The sequence below is a fragment of the Bicyclus anynana genome, chromosome 10 (assembly GCF_947172395.1).
Source record: "Bicyclus anynana chromosome 10, ilBicAnyn1.1, whole genome shotgun sequence".
Lineage (NCBI taxonomy): Eukaryota > Metazoa > Arthropoda > Insecta > Lepidoptera > Nymphalidae > Bicyclus > Bicyclus anynana.
In genome coordinates this window covers 14,881,844-14,903,065 of record NC_069092.1, presented here as the reverse complement: position 1 = coordinate 14,903,065, position 21,222 = coordinate 14,881,844, and the positions used below count along the sequence as shown (strand labels likewise).

The following is a 21,222-nucleotide window of genomic DNA, read 5'->3' as shown; positions in this document are numbered from 1 at the left end:
CGGAAACGGAACGAAAAAGATGTCTTTGTCGAGTTCATTGCAAAACTTTCGTGTCGCGATACCAGCAGGTTTTAGAAGAAATACAAAGTCTTCGAACAACTGCTGTTCGCAATGAATTAGAGATAAGTAAGTTATATGAATGAATGAAGGAATTTTCTTCATTCTCTGCGTTGAGCAAGTGACGTGGACTATGGGCCTAACCCCTCTCATTCTGAGAGGAGACTCGAGCTCAGCAGTGAGCCGAATATGGTATTTTTATATGGTGAGCTTCCATCGTAGGATAAGTTGGTTAAAGATTTGGAGTAGGCTTATTCAGTACTAGCAGACACACCATAGTTTGACCGGTGTAGTTCCCGTTCCTGTGGGAATATGGGGTAGCACAGAGTAATACGGGCTATATTTTATATAGCCTATATTACTCTGTGCTGTGTCAGAAATACGGTGGAGCCTTGTAGTTGGGTGCATATTGTAAAATGTTTCCTCACTCCAAAACCATGAACTCTGGTTTCCTAAACCCTCAAGCTATGCAGCCGAAGGAGGAGACTTATCACAGGTCAGTATATTATATACCTACTTTATAAGAACATTTATAAGAATATTGGGCAGTACCATGTATACCTACATTATGATTTATTTTTCTAGGAGAATCACTAATAATTTTGAAGAAGTGAAGAGCTTAACAATGTTTCAACCAACACCTAAAGAAGCTTTCACTTAGCTGTTAGATCAAGGGCTGGATACAGAAAACAGTAATCCTTGTGATGGCAGTATTGTCCAAGGATTCCTTACTCAAAACCATGATAACAAGTTTCTAGAACCCTCAAGCTATGCAGACAAAGGACTGGATATATTTTTTCGTGACCAAGCCTTCTGTATAATTATTTATACTTAAACCATACAAAGCACTATCTAGCCCCAAAGTAGGCATACAGAGTAGCTTGTGTTGTGGGTACTAAGATAGTTGATATTATAATATTAATTTACATTTATATACTACCTATAAATACTTATATAATGTATAAATACACACACACTGGAAAAAACCCATGCTCTTCACACAAATATTTTCCAGGTGTGGGAATCGAACCCATGACCGTGGATGCAGGAGCACTACTTACTGCGCCACGCGTATGTGTTTTTATTTTGAAGCAAATTATTAAAGTTGATAATTCAAATTGTAGTCATGTTTTTAATTAATCTATAATTAATTTTTAATTTACATTTTTGTTAAATATTTACCTATACTTCAGTCTATTTTTGTTAGAGGGGGTACCTATATGTGTAAGTAGGGTCGTTTCTTGATTAAATTAAACTAAAGAATGAAAGATATATATTATAACAAAATTTGTCAACAACAATATATCAAGTCTGAATAAAAAATACCAACACAAGTAAATATATTTTTTATTTTTAAGTAATAGATGTTACACAAATATAGAACTACCTGGCCCTACCTGCTTAACATTAAACAACATTGTTTTTAATCAAATCATTATTTATTTATTTCCTACAATGTGGTAGGTACATGTTTTGTTCTTAAAATTATTGAATTGTATAGATAGACAACTAATGTAGTATTCAATTTTTTCTTTTACAATTACTTAAATAATCATCATCATCATCATTATAAACACATATTCGGCTCACTGCTGAGCTCGAGTCTCCCCCAGTAAGAGGGGTTAGTGCCTACCCGCACTCGGGAGACCCCGCACTGGAAAGCGTGGTTGGTCGGTTGGTTGGATGTTCGCGGCTTAAGGTCGTTGTGCTTGGAGGTCCATGTAAGAGGCCTATGTCCAGCAGTGGACGTCTATCGGCTGATAAGGTAAGGGAAGGCCAATGCCTAACCCTTCTTATTCTGACAGGAGCCGAATATGGGCCAGCATATTTGGATTACATTGGCAGACATCACATATGCAGAGAATTAAGAGAATTCTCTGGTATGCAGGTTTCCTCACGATGTTTTCCTTCACTGTTTGAGACACGTGATATTTAGTTTCTTAAAATGCACACAACTGAAAAGTTGGAGGTGCATGCCCCGGAACGGGTTCGAACCCACACCCTCCGGAATTGGAGGCAGAGGTCACATTCACTGGGCTATTAGGGATAATAATAATAGTTAAATAATATTTCCTCCTAATAATAGATAATAAAACATATTTTGATGTGTTAATTCAAAAAAGTCAAAATTAATTTGTTTCATTTTTTGAAAACCATCAAAACATTTATTTTCTGAAATATTATTGAAAATACTAATAAATAATATAATAGAAAAGCAAAAACGCTTGCACTGTGCTTTAAAATTATAATAGAAGCGGTCACACTAATTTTGCTTGCGTTTGACCGGCTGGCGAGCGAGGGCTGTTGTCTGCAACGGTTGATGTGAATGTGAACGGCCCGGCCTGTAACTACACTATGCGACGGATTTGCTTGAATGACTAATCTACTTCTACTAATGAAATAGTAAAACTTTCATATTCATATGCAGATAAATTATTGGTTACCATTGATGTGATTGTGGTTTGGATATTTCTATAATCCATTAATCTACTGAGTTCGTGACATTCGGAGCCCCGGTCGCAGTTGACAAGACGCGATGCGCGGGCTCCATGGCAACGCTTCAAGGAAAATTCGGGATCCTGCATTGATCTAAGAAGTTAGCTCTATGGGATCTTGTGCATTAATGAACTTTTTTATATTTATTTATTTTTAAGTTTTAAAGGTTTTAAGTAATTGTAAACATATTTTGTAAGTAAGTTTTATTTTTATGGATATATGTTATAATGGCAGTGGCAATACGGATAGTGGAAGTCAACCTTCTACTTCGTTGGTGCGTTGCTCCTTATGCAGTGAGCCTCGGTTTTTTAAAGGAAAGCGGGGTCTGAAAGTACATTTTGGTAAAATTCATAAAAACCAAAATGTACTTTCTAGTCCCATACTCACCACCTCGGATAATTTCCCGATTAAAATTCCCTTTTGGCAGAAATTATCAGATTTGAAAAATTCCATTCCGGTCTTAAAAAGAGTTCCGCGAGGCGCGAGACCCTCCGTAGCGCGAAATTTAGCCCATTGTATAGGTCTCGTGACTCGCGAAAACTCAAAAGAAGCATGGGAGCAACTACTCACCTTCTCTTACAGGATTTTACACGTAACAAGAGATAATTCTTCTCATAAAACCCTTACGGCCAAAATTAAACAAAACTGTAATTCTACTTCTTTTTCGTTTAATCACCTTTCTGACCCCAATTTTTTTCCGCGCCGCAAGAACTCACTTTTTAATTATGTAGAGTCAAAGTTAAGAGAAGGTGATATAAGAGGAGCATCTAGACTCCTCTTCAGCAACGACGTGGTGGCGTCTTACTCTTCAGATACACTTGCGGGTCTGCAGAGTAAGCATCCTATGCCAAAGGATGACCTTTCCTTCCCGGATCCGCCCGATACTGACATGGAATGTCTCAGTATCACAGCCAAGGACGTGTCTACAGCCGTCTGGTCTTTCCAAAGCGGTTCGGCTGGTGGTCTTGATGGCTTAACCCCCCAGCACTTAAAAGACCTTCTAGGTCCAAGCGCTGGTGAGGCCGGTGAAGCACTTTTGAGGGAGTTGACGGCTTTAGCAAACCTTATGCTCGCCGGCACTGTGGACGAGTCCATCGTTGACATTTTGTATGGTGCAAACCTCTGCGCTTTACAAAAGAAAGACGGGGGTATTCGTCCCATTGCCGTCGGGTGTACTTTTAGGCGTATGGTAGCCAAAATTTGCTGCAGACAATACAGCGACATACTAAAAGAAAAATTTCAGCCCCTCCAACTTGGTTTTGGCTCCAAAGGAGGCTGTGAGGCTGCCATACATGCCTTATCAACGTTCCTTGGCTGTGGCGAAGGTGATGTGATCCTTAAGGTTGACCTCAGGAATGCTTTTAATTCTGTCAACAGGGACACTCTGCTGACTCAAGCAAAATTAGAGACCCCCAAAATTTTTAAATTTCTTTGGCAATGTTACAGGTACCCCACAAAATTACTCTATAAAGACAAACTTTTGGAATCTGCAGTAGGATGTCAGCAGGGTGACCCCCTCGGACCAGTTATTTTCAGCCTCGCGATACACCCTATAATTCGGCAGCTAAATTCAAAATTAAACATGTGGTATTTAGATGATGGGACTTTAGGAGGTGATTTAGACACAATTATTAAAGACCTGACCTTTTTAAAAAATGAATTTCAATCAATTGGTTTAGAACTAAACTTCAACAAATGTGAAGTCTTTTTTAGCGATAAAATAGACCAATTTTCGGCAATATCAAAATTCAACGTCTTAACACCCAATATTAAAATTTTAAATAAATCGAACCTGCGCCTCCTTGGGTCCCCAATTTTCGACAACGGGTTTGATTCTTTTATAGAGGAAAAGATTCAAAATTTTCATGAAGTTTCAGACAGATTATTGGAAATTACTATACAATCTGCATTTACTATTATTCGATATTGTCTTTTCGTCCCCAAATTTACGCATTGTCTAAGATCATCCCATTTTTGGAAAAACTTACCAGCTTTGGCACACATTGACAATATTTTGCAAAATTCTCTATGTAAAATTTTAAATGTGGCCTTGAATGACCGAGTGTGGCTACAGGCGACTTTACCAGTACGCTTGGGCGGCATTGGCATTCGCAAAATTTCTGACGTTAGCTTACCAGCTTTCTTGTCCTCGGTCCACGCCACGGAGGAATTAACCAGGAAAATTTTAGCATCCACACTGGTTAATTTTGAAGTGTCGTATAAGACCGAGGCCATGAATGCTTGGAAAACAGCTTGTCCGAGCACTGATTTACCAAAAAATTTATTTTCCCAGAGACAGTGGGATGAGCCGCTCTGCAGACTGGTAAGAGAGGAACTCATTAGTACCTCCTCCAACGCTGCGGAGCGTGCCCGTTTGCTGGCTGTGGGAGAATGGGAATCGGGACTTTGGCTACAAGCAATTCCTTCGTCCAGCACTGGTACCTTGCTGGACGACACAACATTCCGTATCGCCACCTGCCTTCGCTTAGGCGCTCCGTGTGTTTCTCCGCATCGCTGTATCTGTGGAGAGCTAGTCGATATACTCGGACACCACGGTCTTTCTTGCAGTAGGAGTACTGGCCGTATTCCGCGGCACGCTAGCCTGAACGACATCATACGTCGTGCTCTTGTCACCGCCGGCGTGCCAGCCGTTTTGGAACCTAACGGTTTGGCGCGTGACGATGGTAAGAGACCAGACGGCATGTCTCTGATGCCATGGAAGATGGGTAGGCCTTTGGTGTGGGACGCGACTTGCGTAGACACCCTTGCGCCTTCACATCTTCCTGGTACGATGGGATGTGCAGGCGCTGCTGCTGCATCAGCAGAGACCCTCAAGCGGCGCAAATATAGCAATCTCGTCGGAGATTACATATTTGAGCCGTTTGCGGTCGAAACACTAGGACCGTGGGGTCCGAGTACACGCTTTCTTTACAAAGAAATTGCAAAGCGTTTAATCGACACCTCCCGTGACCAGAAGGCTGGCCTATATTTAGGCCAAAGAATTAGTATTGCCATACAACGTGGCAATACTGCCAGCCTTCTGGGCACTTTACCTATGATCGTCGATTCGGACGAATTCTACGACGCCTGAGCCTTTAGATATAGTTTAAATTTAGTATATTTTCTTTTTAATTTTTATAATATGTAGTTATAGATATTTAGGTACGTAGTTTTAATATTACTTTAAAATATTCTACATTTAAAATATACTTTATTCTCCCTAATTTGTAAAAACAATAAATATTTTATATTTTATTTCCAATAAATGAAATATTTTTTGATGTGCAATTTTACAATAAAATTTTTATCTAATACTATGTAATACTGAAATTAACCAAATGATAATAATCATATTCTTTATATACAGTGATGTCATAATTAACTATATTAAATTAAAATGAAATTATATTTGACAATTTTCTCTCATATGCAATGTCATTATTGATAATAATCTTATAAAAAATCTGTTCATTAAATGTTTGTTTAATTCTTTCTTCATGAATCGTTCATAGAGATGAAGGATTCAGAATCACCAATTTTTTCAAGGTGTTTTGCACCTCAATGGTGACCAGCGACATGGAGACTTCCATAGTCAGTCCCTGGCACTCAAAGTTTAGAGCCCACATCTTCATGTTGATCTGAAATGTAGAAAATATTTTTTTATTACATGAACTACATATGCCCCCGGTTTCTTTAAGTAGATCTCATTCCTGTGGGAATATTGAGATAAGAAATGGCCTATGTATTATATCTTGATTAAGAGTTTATATAAATGACAAATCTAGGGGGGGGTTAATTGATATATTTATACCTCAGGTATATTACTTGGTCCTACAATATATTTCTGTGAGATGGTGATAACAAAAATAATACTTTGTTGTATTTATGTTGAGCTTCTTTTCAGACGAAGAATGTTTGTGATCCTTTAGTTTCAGGTTAATGAATATTGTTATCATAAACAATACATTATTGTAAATGATAACAATATTCATTATATGTGATATTTAACAAATCAAAATGATGATATTTAACAAATCAAAATGTGCAATATTTATTAAGCTGAACATGTACATAATAAAAGAAAATATAAAGTACAAATTATTATTTGAATTAGCAATTATTATCATTAAGAATTACATACACTGGATTAGGTAATACTATTCATTCATTCATGATTAGACCAATAGTCCACCACTCTGACCCAAAGCGGATTAGCAGACTTCACATAAGCAGAGAATTAAGAGAATTATCTGGTATGCAGGTTTCCTCACGATGTTTTCCTTCACCATTTGATACATGTGATATTTAATATCTTAAAATGTACACAACTGAAAAGTTGGAGCTGCATGCCCTGGACTGGATACAAAACCACACCCTCTGGAATCTGAGGCAGAGGTTACATCCACTGGGCTATTGCTGTGCTTATGGACCTATATCCCTGGCAAACCCTCTAGTCTATACTCTGCAGCAACTGGGCTTTTATGGGATTAAACTGAGCTCTTTTGTTTTTTGATTTGCCTTATATTTTATCCAGTTTTGTAGGAGATACATATACTTGTAGGATTTAACTTAACTATACATATATTGTAATTGAAATTTGAATTAATTATTTTAAGTGGCTAGCCTCAATCATCATAAAAAAATTACTAATCAAGGTAGGATTTTATATTTAGCCTTAATGTAACTAAAACAAACACCTACAAATACAAACAATTCTAATACATCTGCATAATGAGACAAAGTTTGATTTTGATTATTTGTCTTGTACTTAATGCTTAGAACTTAAAGGTTACATGGTGCAGGTATAGTTGTGGTTTAAAAAGGCTTGTTAATGCAATATGCTAGTCACAAAACCAAGTATTATGTTAAACTTATAATAGAAAATCATGAATTTCAATTGAATATAATTACTATCTGATGCTCGACAGTTCCACCTGCATAGTTCTCACTCTCTTGGGACTACAGGGATAAAATATAGCCTATTACACTCGCAAGTTATGTGAGTTTCTATTGGTGAAAGAATTTTCGAAATCGGTTTAGTAGATCCAGAGATTACCCCCTACAATATCAAAAATTTCCTCTCATCCTCTTTAAAATAATAATATAGAATATAGATATGTTATAACTTACACAACGCCACTGGCAGACGCGAACACGGAAGGTTTATTTAGTAGCCTGACTTTCCAAAGGCCCTCCAAAACAACCCATCGCCAAGTTTGATCCAAGCCAAGGCGATCATTGAGTTTCCCGGACATCTTTAGTTGCAAGCGATGAACTTTAATAAACAAAACACTATACAATATACTTTACATATTATCACAACGACCATTAAATTAATCATAGGCAGACGATAAAACTTTGAAGAACTTTCGTGTAGATAATGTTTTATGTAAAAGTGGCCGTTTACTTTGATAAATTAACTATTAACACTAATAAAAATGTATACGATAAAATGATTAATTAATTACTTCTATTGAAAACAAAAAACTAGCAGTAGCAAGTACTTTGATCCAACGAAACCAATTTTTTTATTAATATTTTAATACGGCTTTGTTTACCAACAAAGAAACTATGGCACTTCACTTCACCACAGACAAACAGCAAAATCAAGTATAATGCGTATATGTGCAAAAGTATGCCGCACCCGTAGTAAGTAGTACCGGGAAAGGGTGTATTTTATTTAGTCGCATAATGTCGATAAAATTTTGCGCCTAGAACGATATCACTAGGCATTGTGGCTGTCTTTTGTCTTACATAATCGGAATTGCAAAAACACTCTAGTGTTCAATTTAGCTTTGCGTTACACAGTTAGAAGTGATACGTCGAGATACATAATCAGCCTGCAGCAGGCTGATTATGTATCTCGACGTATCACTTCTAACTGTGTAACGCAAAGCTAAATTGAACACTAGAGTGTTTTTGCAATTCCGATTATGTAAGACAAAAGACAGCCACAATGCCTAGTGATATCGTTCTAGGCGCAAAATTTTATCGACATTATGCGACTAAATAAAATACACCCTTTCCCAGTACTATTTACTATGGGTGCGGCATACTTTTGCACATATACGCATTATACTTGATTTTGCTGTTTGTCTGTGGTGAAGTGAAGTGCCATAGTTTCTTTGTTGGTAAACAAAGCCGTATTAAAATATTAATAAAAAAATTGGTTTCGTTGGATCAAAGTACTTGCTACTGCTAGTTTTTTGTTTTCAATAGAAGTAATTAATTAATCATTTTATCGTATACATTTTTATTAGTGTTAATAGTTAATTTATCAAAGTAAACGGCCACTTTTACATAAAACATTATCTACACGAAAGTTCTTCAAAGTTTTATCGTCTGCCTATGATTAATTTAATGGTCGTTGTGATAATATGTAAAGTATATTGTATAGTGTTTTGTTTATTAAAGTTCATCGCTTGCAACTAAAGATGTCCGGGAAACTCAATGATCGCCTTGGCTTGGATCAAACTTGGCGATGGGTTGTTTTGGAGGGCCTTTGGAAAGTCAGGCTACTAAATAAACCTTCCGTGTTCGCGTCTGCCAGTGGCGTTGTGTAAGTTATCACATATCTATATTCTATATTATTATTTTAAAGAGGATGAGAGGAAATTTTTGATATTGTAGGGGGTAATCTCTGGATCTACTAAACCGATTTCGAAAATTCTTTCACCAATAGAAACTCACATAACTTGCGAGTGTAATAGGCTATATTTTATCCCTGTAGTCCCAAGAGAGTGAGAACTATGCAGGTGGAACTGTCGAGCATCAGATAGTAATTATATTCAATTGAAATTCATGATTTTCTATTATAAGTTTAACATAATACTTGGTTTTGTGACTAGCATATTGCATTAACAAGCCTTTTTAAACCACAACTATACCTGCACCATGTAACCTTTAAGTTCTAAGCATTAAGTACAAGACAAATAATCAAAATCAAACTTTGTCTCATTATGCAGATGTATTAGAATTGTTTGTATTTGTAGGTGTTTGTTTTAGTTACATTAAGGCTAAATATAAAATCCTACCTTGATTAGTAATTTTTTTATGATGATTTACAATATATAGTTAAGTTAAATCCTACAAGTATATGTATCTCCTACGAAACTGGATAAAATATAAGGCAAATCAAAAAACAAAAGAGCTCAGTTTAATCCCATAAAAGCCCAGTTGCTGCAGAGTATAGACTAGAGGGTTTGCCAGGGATATAGGTCCATAAGCACAGCAATAGCCCAGTGGATGTAACCTCTGCCTCAGATTCCAGAGGGTGTGGGTTTGTATCCAGTCCGGGGCATGCAGCTCCAACTTTTCAGTTGTGTACATTTTAAGATATTAAATATCACATGTATCAAATGGTGAAGGAAAACATCGTGAGGAAACCTGCATACCAGATAATTCTCTTAATTCTCTGCTTATGTGAAGTCTGCTAATCCGCTTTGGGTCAGAGTGGTGGACTATTGGTCTAATCATGAATGAATGAATAGTATTACCTAATCCAGTGTATGTAATTCTTAATGATAATAATTGCTAATTCAAATAATAATTTGTACTTTATATTTTCTTTTACTATGTGCATGTTCAGCTTAATAAATATTGCACATTTTGATTTGTTAAATATCATCATTTTGATTTGTTAAATATCACATATAATGAATATTGTTATCATTTACAATAATGTATTGTTTATGATAACAATATTCATTAACCTGAAACTAAAGGATCACAAACATTCTTCGTCTGAAAAGAAGCTCAACATAAATACAACAAAGTATTATTTTTGTTATCACCATCTCACAGAAATATATTGTAGAACCAAGTAATATACCTGAGGTATAAATATATAAATTAACCCCCCCCTAGATTTATATAAACTCTATTGTCATTTATATAAACTCTTAATCAAGATATAATACATAGGCCATTTCTTATCTCAATATTCCCACAGGAATGAGATCTACTTAAAGAAACCGGGGGCATATGTAGTTCATGTAATAAAAAAATATTTTCTACATTTCAGATCAACATGAAGATGTGGGCTCTAAACTTTGAGTGCCAGGGACTGACTATGGAAGTCTCCATGTCGCTGGTCACCATTGAGGTGCAAAACACCTTGAAAAAATTGGTGATTCTGAATCCTTCATCTCTATGAACGATTCATGAAGAAAGAATTAAACAAACATTTAATGAACAGATTTTTTATAAGATTATTATCAATAATGACATTGCATATGAGAGAAAATTGTCAAATATAATTTCATTTTAATTTAATATAGTTAATTATGACATCACTGTATATAAAGAATATGATTATTATCATTTGGTTAATTTCAGTATTACATAGTATTAGATAAAAATTTTATTGTAAAATTGCACATCAAAATATGTTTTATTATCTATTATTAGGAGGAAATATTATTTAACTATTATTATTATCCCTGATAGCCCAGTGAATGTGACCTCTGCCTCCAATTCCGGAGGGTGTGAGTTCGACCCCGTTCCGGGGCACGCACCTCCAACTTTTCAGTTGTGTGCATTTTAAGAAACTAAATATCACGTGTCTCAAACAGTGAAGGAAAACATCGTGAGGAAACCTGCATACCAGAGAATTCTCTTAATTCTCTGCATATGTGATGTCTGCCAATGTAATCCAAATATGCTGGCCCATATTCGGCTCCTGTCAGAATGAGAGGGGTTAGGCATTGGCCTTCCCTTACCTTATCAGCCGATAGACGTCCACTGCTGGACATAGGCCTCTTACATGGACCTCCAAGCACAACGACCTTGAGCCGCGAACATCCAACCAACCGACCAACCACGCTTTCCAGTGCGGGGTCTCCCGAGTGCGGGTAGGCACTAACCCCTCTTACTGGGGGAGACTCGAGCTCAGCAGTGAGCCGAATATGTGTTTATAATGATGATGATGATGATGATGATGATGATGATGATGATGATTATTTAAGTAATTGTAAAAGAAAAAATTGAATACTACATAAGTTGTTTATCTATACAATTCAATAATTTTAAGAACAAAACATGTACCTACCACATTGTAGGAAATAAATAAATAATGATTTGATTAAAAACAATGTTGTTTAATGTTAAGCAGGTAGGGCCAGGTAGTTCTATATTTGTGTAACATCTATTACTTAAAAATAAAAAATATATTTACTTGTGTTGGTATTTTTTATTCAGACTTGATATATTGTTGTTGACAAATTTTGTTATAATATATATCTTTCATTCTTTAGTTTAATTTAATCAAGAAACGACCCTACTTACACATATAGGTACCCCCTCTAACAAAAATAGACTGAAGTATAGGTAAATATTTAACAAAAATGTAAATTAAAAATTAATTATAGATTAATTAAAAACATGACTACAATTTGAATTATCAACTTTAATAACTTGCTTCAAAATAAAAACACATACGCGTGGCGCAGTAAGTAGTGCTCCTGCATCCACGGTCATGGGTTCGATTCCCACACCTGGAAAATATTTGTGTGAAGAGCATGGGTTTTTTCCAGTGTGTGTGTATTTATACATTATATAAGTATTTATAGGTAGTATATAAATGTAAATGAATATTATAATATCAACTATCTTAGTACCCACAACACAAGCTACTCTGTATGCCTACTTTGGGGCTAGATAGTGCTTTGTATGGTTTAAGTATAAATAATTATACAGAAGGCTTGGTCACGAAAAAATATATCCAGTCCTTTGTCTGCATAGCTTGAGGGTTCTAGCAACTTGTTATCATGGTTTTGAGTGAGGAATCCTTGGACAATACTGCCATCACAAGGATTACTGTTTTCTGTATCCAGCCCTTGATCTAACAGCCAAGTGAAAGCTTCTTTAGGTGTTGGTTGAAACATTGTTAAGCTCTTCACTTCTTCAAAATTATTAGTGATTCTCCTAGAAAAATAAATCATAATGTAGGTATACATGGTACTGCCCAACAAGTTCTTATAAAGTAGGTATATAATATACTGACCTGTGATAAGTCTCCTCCTTCGGCTGCATAGCTTGAGGGTTTAGAAAACCAGAGTTCATGGTTTTGGAGTGAGGAAACATTTTACAATATGCACCCAACTACAAGGCTCCACCGTATTTCTGACACAGCAATGTTGTGCATATCTTCATGGGATCTAGGAGCAGCTCCCAAGATAGGGGTCATCATGCAAACATTGGTCACCTGAAAGAATTGAAGTGTGTATTGCAATGTATTATGTATTTTGCCTACATAAAAGTAACAGTCATATATAATTTATAGTATATAATTTATATTTGGATCCTGTAGTTTCATTAACTGACAGTTATACCTAAGCAACAGCTTACCTAACAACCAACAGCGGTCCCTATTGGGCAGGTTTTCCTCAAGTGGTCTTATTGCACTGGTTCCATATGTACAAGTCATAAGATGCACCACCAAATTGAGCATCCACTATGTTATTATTAGATTGGCATCACATATCTGAAATATTAATTGACAATATATAAATAAGTTAATGTTTAAATAAAAGGAGGTACCATGCTTTTATTCAATTCTAATTGTTAGCCTCCTAGTAGCTCTTGGCTTGTAGGCCGAACTATTGTCACATGGGTGCAATCAATGCGCCCTAATACCCGGGCAATCCAAATTTTTTCATAAATCTGTAAGTAGATGTTAATCTAGATTAAGCACCTGGGTATATGTCTATTTACAATAACATCCTGTGATATGAATAAGCACTCTGTGTATTATTTATTAATCTCAATCAATAATCAATCTCATTTTGCAAATAAGTTTTTATGCAAAATCAACCTATGAAAGATTCAGTGTGGTAGTGAACACAAATTAGTTGAGTCTTAGAAAAAAAAAAACTAAAAATATAATGAATAGGTTATGTTAGTTTCATACTGTGCTATAAGTTAGTTTCATACTTACTTATTTACTTATTTTGTGTTTAATGCAAAGGGAACTTAACACATTTTTTTTAAACAGCTGGGGTATTCAGGAGAGTCAGCGACTTCATGTAGGCATTTGCTAAAAGATGCCTTAGCCATCACAAAGCCATTTGTATGATCCATTGGCATAAAAGTTTAAAGCTGCCAAGACCTGTAAATAATATTCAATGGTTTAATTTAGGTTCTTAGGATGACAGTGACCGATCTTTAGATAATATTATTTGTTTCTTACAATCTAACACAAATACTACTGGACTGATTATAAAAAATCTTTCACCATTGGTAAGCTACAGCACAGAGTAATATAGGCTATATAAAATATAGCCCGTATTACTCTGTGCTACCCCATATTCCCACAGGAACGGGAACTACACCGGTCAAACTATGGTGTGTCTGCTAGTACTAAATAAGCCTACTCCAAATCTTAAACCAACTTATCCTATGATGGAAGCTCACCATATAAAAATACCATATTCGGCTCACTGCTGAGCTCGAGTCTCCTCTCAGAATGAGAGGGGTTAGGCCCATAGTCCACGTCACTAGCTCAACGCAGAGAATGAAGAAAATTCCTTCATTCATTCATATAACTTACTTATCTCTAATTCATTGCGAACAGCAGTTGTTCGAAGACTTTGTATTTCTTCTAAAACCTGCTGGTATCGCGACACGAAAGTTTTGCAATGAACTCGACAAAGACATCTTTTTCGTTCCGTTTCCGCGTACAATACAAATGCTACATGCATTGTATTGTACATGGCAATGTCGGTAAACACTACAAAAATAACACAATTAATTAAATTCACTTCAACTAACTCTAAAACTGTAATTCTGCTTTATGAAATAAGTATGTAGGTAGGTACCTACTATATATTCTCAACTTTCGTCATATTTTACATGAAAAACTTTTCTAATTCTGATTTTATTGACTTACAAACTAATACCTTACTTACAAGGTATAGTACAAAATTCAAAAAAATCCTAAAAGTACTTTTATTTGTAATTATTGAATCACAGGCGTCAAGTAAACTTTATTAAAACACTGCTCGGTATTAGTTTCTATAGCGATTGACTTTGACAACTTCTGTGTCACCCAGTTGTATGATCATTATGCTTACATAATCGCTTAAACTGACTATCGATACGTAAAAACTGCGTTATAACTTGGATAAATCCCTACAAGTGACCGTGACAGAGAACGATCCAAGATGACGTCATTTCGGTGGGAGATGTGTTTTACATGATCGCAAAAACGAAAAATCGCTGTCATTTGTTGTCGTGACTGTGATTTTAAAGCGTTCACCGAGTTACATAATGACCCTGCAGGGCATGCAGCTCCAACTTTTCAGTTGTGTACATTTTAAGATATTAAATATCACATGTATCAAATGGTGAAGGAAAACATCGTGAGGAAACCTGCATACCAGATAATTCTCTTAATTCTCTGCTTATGTGAAGTCTGCTAATCCGCTTTGGGTCAGAGTGGTGGACTATTGGTCTAATCATGAATGAATGAATAGTATTACCTAATCCAGTGTATGTAATTCTTAATGATAATAATTGCTAATTCAAATAATAATTTGTACTTTATATTTTCTTTTATTATGTACATGTTCAGCTTAATAAATATTGCACATTTTGATTTGTTAAATATCATCATTTTGATTTGTTAAATATCACATATAATGAATATTGTTATCATTTACAATAATGTATTGTTTATGATAACAATATTCATTAACCTGAAACTAAAGGATCACAAACATTCTTCGTCTGAAAAGAAGCTCAACATAAATACAACAAAGTATTATTTTTGTTATCACCATCTCACAGAAATATATTGTAGGACCAAGTAATATACCTGAGGTATAAATATATCAATTAACCCCCCCCTAGATTTGTCATTTATATAAACTCTTAATCAAGATATAATACATAGGCCATTTCTTATCTCAATATTCCCACAGGAATGAGATCTACTTAAAGAAACCGGGGGCATATGTAGTTCATGTAATAAAAAAATATTTTCTACATTTCAGATCAACATGAAGATGTGGGCTCTAAACTTTGAGTGCCAGGGACTGACTATGGAAGTCTCCATGTCGCTGGTCACCATTGAGGTGCAAAACACCTTGAAAAAATTGGTGATTCTGAATCCTTCATCTCTATGAACGATTCATGAAGAAAGAATTAAACAAACATTTAATGAACAGATTTTTTATAAGATTATTATCAATAATGACATTGCATATGAGAGAAAATTGTCAAATATAATTTCATTTTAATTTAATATAGTTAATTATGACATCACTGTATATAAAGAATATGATTATTATCATTTGGTTAATTTCAGTATTACATAGTATTAGATAAAAATTTTATTGTAAAATTGCACATCAAAATATGTTTTATTATCTATTATTAGGAGGAAATATTATTTAACTATTATTATTATCCCTAATAGCCCAGTGAATGTGACCTCTGCCTCCAATTCCGGAGGGTGTGGGTTCGAACCCGTTCCGGGGCATGCACCTCCAACTTTTCAGTTGTGTGCATTTTAAGAAACTAAATATCACGTGTCTCAAACAGTGAAGGAAAACATCGTGAGGAAACCTGCATACCAGAGAATTCTCTTAATTCTCTGCATATGTGATGTCTGCCAATGTAATCCAAATATGCTGGCCCATATTCGGCTCCTGTCAGAATAAGAAGGGTTAGGCATTGGCCTTCCCTTACCTTATCAGCCGATAGACGTCCACTGCTGGACATAGGCCTCTTACATGGACCTCCAAGCACAACGACCTTAAGCCGCGAACATCCAACCAACCGACCAACCACGCTTTCCAGTGCGGGGTCTCCCGAGTGCGGGTAGGCACTAACCCCTCTTACTGGGGGAGACTCGAGCTCAGCAGTGAGCCGAATATGTGTTTATAATGATGATGATGATGATTATTTAAGTAATTGTAAAAGAAAAAATTGAATACTACATTAGTTGTCTATCTATACAATTCAATAATTTTAAGAACAAAACATGTACCTACCACATTGTAGGAAATAAATAAATAATGATTTGATTAAAAACAATGTTGTTTAATGTTAAGCAGGTAGGGCCAGGTAGTTCTATATTTGTGTAACATCTATTACTTAAAAATAAAAAATATATTTACTTGTGTTGGTATTTTTTATTCAGACTTGATATATTGTTGTTGACAAATTTTGTTATAATATATATCTTTCATTCTTTAGTTTAATTTAATCAAGAAACGACCCTACTTACACATATAGGTACCCCCTCTAACAAAAATAGACTGAAGTATAGGTAAATATTTAACAAAAATGTAAATTAAAAATTAATTATAGATTAATTAAAAACATGACTACAATTTGAATTATCAACTTTAATAATTTGCTTCAAAATAAAAACACATACGCGTGGCGCAGTAAGTAGTGCTCCTGCATCCACGGTCATGGGTTCGATTCCCACACCTGGAAAATATTTGTGTGAAGAGCATGGGTTTTTTCCAGTGTGTGTGTATTTATACATTATATAAGTATTTATAGGTAGTATATAAATGTAAATGAATATTATAATATCAACTATCTTAGTACCCACAACACAAGCTACTCTGTATGCCTACTTTGGGGCTAGATAGTGCTTTGTATGGTTTAAGTATAAATAATTATACAGAAGGCTTGGTCACGAAAAAATATATCCAGTCCTTTGTCTGCATAGCTTGAGGGTTCTAGAAACTTGTTATCATGGTTTTGAGTAAGGAATCCTTGGACAATACTGCCATCACAAGGATTACTGTTTTCTGTATCCAGCCCTTGATCTAACAGCTAAGTGAAAGCTTCTTTAGGTGTTGGTTGAAACATTGTTAAGCTCTTCACTTCTTCAAAATTATTAGTGATTCTCCTAGAAAAATAAATCATAATGTAGGTATACATGGTACTGCCCAATATTCTTATAAATGTTCTTATAAAGTAGGTATATAATATACTGACCTGTGATAAGTCTCCTCCTTCGGCTGCATAGCTTGAGGGTTTAGGAAACCAGAGTTCATGGTTTTGGAGTGAGGAAACATTTTACAATATGCACCCAACTACAAGGCTCCACCGTATTTCTGACACAGCAATGTTGTGCATATCTTCATGGGATCTAGGAGCAGCTCCCAAGATGGGGGTCATCATGCAAACATTGGTCACCTGAAAGAATTGAAGTGTGTATTGCAATGTATTATGTATTTTGCCTACATAAAAGTAACAGTTATATATAATTTATAGTATATAATTTATATTTGGATCCTGTAGTTTCATTAACTGACAGTTATACCTAAGCAACAGCTTACCTAACAACCAACAGCGGTCCCTATTGGGCAGGTTTTCCTCAAGTGGTCTTATTGCACTGGTTCCATATGTACAAGTCATAAGATGCACCACCAAATTGAGCATCCACTATGTTATTATTAGATTGGCATCACATATCTGAAATATTAATTGACAATATATAAATAAGTTAATGTTTAAATAAAAGGAGGTACCATGCTTTTATTCAATTCTAATTGTTAGCCTCCTAGTAGCTCTTGGCTTGTAGGCCGAACTATTGTCACATGGGTGCAATCAATGCGCCCTAATACCCGGGCAATCCAAATTTTTTCATAAATCTGTAAGTAGATGTTAATCTAGATTAAGCACCTGGGTATATGTCTATTTACAGTAACATCCTGTGATATGAATAAGCACTCTTGTGTATTATTTATTAATCTCAATCAATAATCAATCTCATTTTGCAAATAAGTTTTTATGCAAAATCAACCTATGAAAGATTCAGTGTGGTAGTGAACACAAATTAGTTGAGTCTTAGAAAAAAAAACTAAAAATATAATGAATATGTTATGTTAGTTTCATACTGTGCTATAAGTTAGTTTCATACTTACTTATTTATAATGATTTTGTGTTTAATGCAAAGGGAACTTAACACATTTTTTTTAAACAGCTGGGGTATTCAGGAGCGTCAGCGACTTCATGTAGGCATTTGCTAAAAGATGCCTTAGCCATCACAAAGCCATTTGTATGATCCATTGGCATAAAAGTTTAAAGCTGCCAAGACCTGTAAATAATATTCAATGGTTTAATTTAGGTTCTTAGGATGACAGTGACCGATCTTTAGATAATATTATTTGTTTCTTACAATCTAACACAAATACTACTGGACTGATTATAAAAAATCTTTCACCATTGGTAAGCTACAGCACAGAGTAATATAGGCTATATAAAATATAGCCCGTATTACTCTGTGCTACCCCATATTCCCACAGGAACGGGAACTACACCGGTCAAACTATGGTGTGTCTGCTAGTACTGAATAAGCCTACTCCAAATCTTTAACCAACTTATCCTACGATGGAAGCTCACCATATAAAAATACCATATTCGGCTCACTGCTGAGCTCGAGTCTCCTCTCAGAATGAGAGGGGTTAGGCCCATAGTCCACGTCACTTGCTCAACGCAGAGAATGAAGAAAATTCCTTCATTCATTCATATAACTTACTTATCTCTAATTCATTGCGAACAGCAGTTGTTCGAAGACTTTGTATTTCTTCTAAAACCTGCTGGTATCGCGACACGAAAGTTTTGCAATGAACTCGACAAAGACATCTTTTTCGTTCCGTTTCCGCGTACAATACAAATGCTACATGCATTGTATTGTACATGGCAATGTCGGTAAACACTACAAAAATAACACAATTAATTAAATTCACTTCAACTAACTCTAAAACTGTAATTCTGTTTTATGAAATAAGTATGTAGGTAGGTACCTACTATATATTCTCAACTTTCGTCATATTTTACATGAAAAACTTTTCTAATTCTGATTTTATTGACTTACAAACTAATACCTTACTTACAAGGTATAGTACAAAATTCAAAAAAATCCTAAAAGTACTTTTATTTGTAATTATTGAATCACAGGCGTCAAGTAAACTTTATTAAAACACTGCTCGGTATTAGTTTCTATAGCGATTGACTTTGACAACTTCTGTGTCACCCAGTTGTATGATCATTATGCTTACATAATCGCTTAAACTGACTATCGATACGTAAAAACTGCGTTATAACTTGGATAAATCCCTACAAGTGACCGTGACAGAGAACGATCCAAGATGACGTCATTTCGGTGGGAGATGTGTGTTACATGATCGCAAAAACGAAAAATCGCTGTCATTTGTTGTCGTGACTGTGATTTTAAAGCGTTCACCGAGTTACATAATGACCCTGCTGGACTGGATACAAAACCACACCCTCTGGAATCTGAGGCAGAGGTTACATCCACTGGGCTATTGCTGTGCTTATGGACCTATATCCCTGGCAAACCCTCTAGTCTATACTCTGCAGCAACTGGGCTTTTATGGGATTAAACTGAGCTCTTTTGTTTTTTGATTTGCCTTATATTTTATCCAGTTTTGTAGGAGATACATATACTTGTAGGATTTAACTTAACTATACATATATTGTAATTGAAATTTGAATTAATTATTTTAAGTGGCTAGCCTCAATCATCATAAAAAAATTACTAATCAAGGTAGGATTTTATATTTAGCCTTAATGTAACTAAAACAAACACCTACAAATACAAACAATTCTAATACATCTGCATAATGAGACAAAGTTTGATTTTGATTATTTGTCTTGTACTTAATGCTTAGAACTTAAAGGTTACATGGTGCAGGTATAGTTGTGGTTTAAAAAGGCTTGTTAATGCAATATGCTAGTCACAAAACCAAGTATTATGTTAAACTTATAATAGAAAATCATGAATTTCAATTGAATATAATTACTATCTGATGCTCGACAGTTCCACCTGCATAGTTCTCACTCTCTTGGGACTACAGGGATAAAATATAGCCTATTACACTCGCAAGTTATGTGAGTTTCTATTGGTGAAAGAATTTTCGAAATCGGTTTAGTAGATCCAGAGATTACCCCCTACAATATCAAAAATTTCCTCTCATCCTCTTTAAAATAATAATATAGAATATAGATATGTTATAACTTACACAACGCCACTGGCAGACGCGAACACGGAAGGTTTATTTAGTAGCCTGACTTTCCAAAGGCCCTCCAAAACAACCCATCGCCAAGTTTGATCCAAGCCAAGGCGATCATTGAGTTTCCCGGACATCTTTAGTTGCAAGCGATGAACTTTAATAAACAAAACACTATACAATATACTTTACATATTATCACAACGACCATTAAATTAATCATAGGCAGACGATAAAACTTTGAAGAACTTTCGTGTAGATAATGTTTTATGTAAAAGTGGCCGTTTACTTTGATAAATTAACTATTAACACTAATAAAAATGTATACGATAAAATGATTAATTAATTACTTCTATTGAAAACAAAAAACTAGCAGTAGCAAGTACTTTGATCCAACGAAACCAATTTTTTTATTAATATTTTAATACGGCTTTGTTTACCAACAAAGAAACTATGGCACTTCACTTCACCACAGACAAACAGCAAAATCAAGTATAATGCGTATATGTGCAAAAGTATGCCGCACCCGTAGTAAGTAGTACCGGGAAAGGGTGTATTTTATTTAGTCGCATAATGTCGATAAAATTTTGCGCCTAGAACGATATCACTAGGCATTGTGGCTGTCTTTTGTCTTACATAATCGGAATTGCAAAAACACTCTAGTGTTCAA

At 35.2% G+C, this 21,222-nt stretch overlaps 4 long non-coding RNA genes across 14 annotated transcripts; 2 read left to right on the top strand and 2 right to left on the bottom strand.

Moving 5' to 3' along the window:
- The first annotated feature begins 406 nt into the window (after positions 1-406).
- On the top strand, positions 407-1,396 carry LOC128198434 (uncharacterized). Its single transcript, XR_008251160.1, has 2 exons — positions 407-553; positions 643-1,396. It is a non-coding gene; the product is annotated as an uncharacterized LOC128198434 (long non-coding RNA).
- A 6,284-nt stretch (positions 1,397-7,680) lies between these two features.
- On the top strand, positions 7,681-11,731 carry LOC128198433 (uncharacterized). The gene is made up of 2 exons (XR_008251159.1): positions 7,681-9,112; positions 10,577-11,731. It is a non-coding gene; the product is annotated as an uncharacterized LOC128198433 (long non-coding RNA).
- On the bottom strand, positions 11,724-14,615 carry LOC128198432 (uncharacterized). Of its 2 annotated transcripts, none has more exons than XR_008251158.1 (5): positions 13,966-14,615; positions 13,490-13,660; positions 12,901-13,036; positions 12,557-12,757; positions 11,724-12,477 (listed from the first exon to the last, which is right to left on the bottom strand). It is a non-coding gene; the product is annotated as an uncharacterized LOC128198432 (long non-coding RNA). The 2 variants fall into 2 exon arrangements; XR_008251157.1 differs by having other exon boundaries at positions 14,102-14,615.
- Positions 14,616-16,668: 2,053 nt separating this feature from the next.
- On the bottom strand, positions 16,669-21,207 carry LOC128198431 (uncharacterized). Of its 10 annotated transcripts, none has more exons than XR_008251149.1 (6): positions 19,326-19,803; positions 18,922-19,237; positions 18,444-18,616; positions 17,856-17,991; positions 17,512-17,712; positions 16,669-17,422 (listed from the first exon to the last, which is right to left on the bottom strand). It is a non-coding gene; the product is annotated as an uncharacterized LOC128198431 (long non-coding RNA). The 10 variants fall into 10 exon arrangements; XR_008251147.1 differs by having other exon boundaries at positions 19,330-19,803; XR_008251150.1 differs by having other exon boundaries at positions 19,416-19,803.
- Positions 21,208-21,222: the final 15 nt, after the last annotated feature.